At 31.4% G+C, this 2830-nt stretch overlaps 1 long non-coding RNA gene across 1 annotated transcript; it reads left to right on the plus strand.

Annotated features, from left to right (window-relative positions):
* Positions 1-2053: 2053 nt before the first annotated feature.
* LOC115879625 lies at positions 2054-2374 on the plus strand. Its single transcript, XR_004049742.1, has 2 exons — positions 2054-2093; positions 2321-2374. It is a non-coding gene; the product is annotated as an uncharacterized LOC115879625 (long non-coding RNA).
* Positions 2375-2830: the final 456 nt, after the last annotated feature.

Genomic DNA, 2830 nt, shown 5'->3' on the forward strand with positions numbered 1-2830 from the left:
ATGGGGGATGAGCCACTTTTGAGACGCACCTGGTATAATAAAGACAGTACCGAGTTAAATAAATGTAGTTTTTATTTTATCACCTTCCTTGCTTTAATGGAACAGATTTATGTTTTCTCTAATTTACATAATAAGACATCACTTAACCAGAAACAAAATTACAACAATCATATTTTTTTTTCTCTCCCTGTCGCCGATTCTATTATATCTGTGGAATAGATCCTGTTTTGATTAATATTAGGGGTTGTAAATGTTTGACTAAAATTAATAATTTATTATTAATTTCAAAAATTACCTAATTTCAATTATAAAATTTCTTCTATAACGTGTATTTTATTATTTTTATCCTTTTTGGACTCTAAATTGTTTTTTCTAAACTTATATTTAAAAAACCTGTCCTAAATCTTAATAAAATATAAAAAAGTTTAAATACGATATATTTTTAATTTAATTATAGCTTCATTAAAATAAAAAAATTACCCGGCTATGATACGGAGAGTTCAGGTGTACTTGAGAAACGAAAGTTTGTGTTGTGTTTCTCGGCAGAGTCGTCAGGGAACGACCGTTACGATAGAGACAACCTATCTATCGCTCGTGTCGCACTCGTTATAACCTAAAACAATAACACAACAATAACAAGACAGTGTCTGACCGCATGTTCCAGCTATTTATGAATGAGATGCTCAGTCTATATTTTATTTTAAGTCTATGCTACTGACACACTAGACACTGTTTTTGCTTTTTTGTCATCATTAACATAAGAATTATTACTCTAACTACAAAATTGTTGATTTATCTCTTTTATCCTCAGTTAAAAATAAAGATTTATTTTTATAATGTAAAATAGTTTGTTTTAATATTATTATGTAAAATAGCAAATATTTTACGTTTTTATGCAGCATTATGTTTTCTTTTATTTTAATACACCTCACCTCGGCAACAGAAAGTCGAAAATACAGTTTTTTTCGATCCTTGACAGTTACGTCATTATTTTCGACGTTATATTGGTTTTCATGATATCTTTCATGACAAACACGGACAATAGAATGATAAATAATCTGCGACGTAACAGAATAACAGCCAAGGATCAAAAAACAAAGCGTATATGAGTATGCTTCTAAAAAATACCAAAAATACAATGAAAACAAAAATAATCCCAGGCGGATTTATCTTTCTCTGTTTGAAATTAATAATATGCAATTTGATTTTGTGGATTTCACTGTTTTTTTTATTTTCTCGACTTTCAGGTCGGTTTTCAATTGGATTTAAGAAAAATTTTTGCCCAAATTTTCCCAAAAGTGTTATTAAATTTGTCTCGTTCAGCGCCTGATGATGTTTTTATTTTTACAAAATTATTCTTCAGAATATATTTATTTATGTACTGCCAAATTTAATTGATGTGTTTTTGCGCAATGCCTCGGGACGCCTCGCTGGACCTCGCATTTTTGTGGCGCCTCGGGTACCCTCGGCGAGTGTGTACTTCCAGCATGGAAATTTCGCACAGCGCCTGCTTAGGGAATTGGCTTACTCAGCCACTCAGCCGCTGAGACAACACTAAAACTCACCATACCCTAGACAAGGAAAGAGAGTTTCTCTTTCCTTCTCTAAGGACAAAATACTCGGAAGCTGAACCGCGCAACCGCGGTATACGTCAAACTCAGCTGAACTTTGCCGTTGATGGACTTTGTAAACAACGGCACTTTTATAATTATCAGAGTAAATATGGCCCTATTTAAAAACAAAGTTAAAAACTCAACAGCATTCCTGTATTTTTAAATAATACAAAAAATACCTACTAAAATCATTTAATTATTATTACAATTACAATTAACATTACAATTACAATTATTACAATTATTGATTTACAATTTGTGAATGCGTTTTGGGGATCCAGCGATTCATGGAACTTTGATAATTAATATTACAGACTGGATTATTTTTAATTTGTGTTGTTTCACTTAATTTTGTGAAAAACACTATAATAAGAAGAAACGTATTATTTGCCCACTGTGTACTCTAAATATGGTAGTCTGTATATAGTTTGTGGCTGCATAGTTTGTGGAAGTTGCCGTATATTGCAACAACATTTGAAGGTAAACACCATGAAGTAAAATTGGAAATGGAAACACATAACTTTGCCTATGACTTTGATACTAAGGAAAGTTATAAACTGCATGTGGTATGAAAAACAGAAGATCAAGATAAATTATGCATTCGCCAAGAAAATATAATGACTATGTGGAAAAAAAAACTTACAATTATTATCGTAATCATAGGTAAAATAGATTGGGTTAGGTAAAATAGAAATGAAAATTTTTAGGATACATCAGCAATTGTTCTAAATGAACAGAGAAGGCCAGTAGTTCAATAAAAAGACCATATAATGAGCCATAAAAGGAAAATGGATAAGCAAGAATTATTCCCAACAAAGTGAAAGAGGTTATTGGTTTAAGGCTTTATTTCGTTTGTTTTTGGTCTTACTTAAGTAAATATGTATTGACTGTTGGTTAAGGGTTTTATATTTATTTTGTACTACTTATGCTACTAACCTGTATAATGTGGTATTGTTTATTGTTAAAATTATTGTATTGTAATGAAGTTCATAAATTTTGGGGCTCATTTCTGGGACACCCCGTATACTGTACTTAAATAATAGGGACCTTTTCTGTAAACAAGGTTAGGCAATGTATTTTATTGTTAACTCATTATGGTAATGAACTTCATTAATGTTCTTACTGTTGAATTAAATGCGTGAGATATTTAATGACCATATTGTAATAGGGTTTTGGTCGCCGTGGTTCGGTGCGAGAAACCGAGACGTTTGCGCCGC

Source organism: Sitophilus oryzae, unplaced genomic scaffold (assembly GCF_002938485.1).
Source record: "Sitophilus oryzae breed Bouriz unplaced genomic scaffold, Soryzae_2.0 scaffold_1582_pilon_pilon, whole genome shotgun sequence".
In the NCBI taxonomy this organism is placed as follows: Eukaryota; Metazoa; Arthropoda; class Insecta; order Coleoptera; family Curculionidae; genus Sitophilus; species Sitophilus oryzae.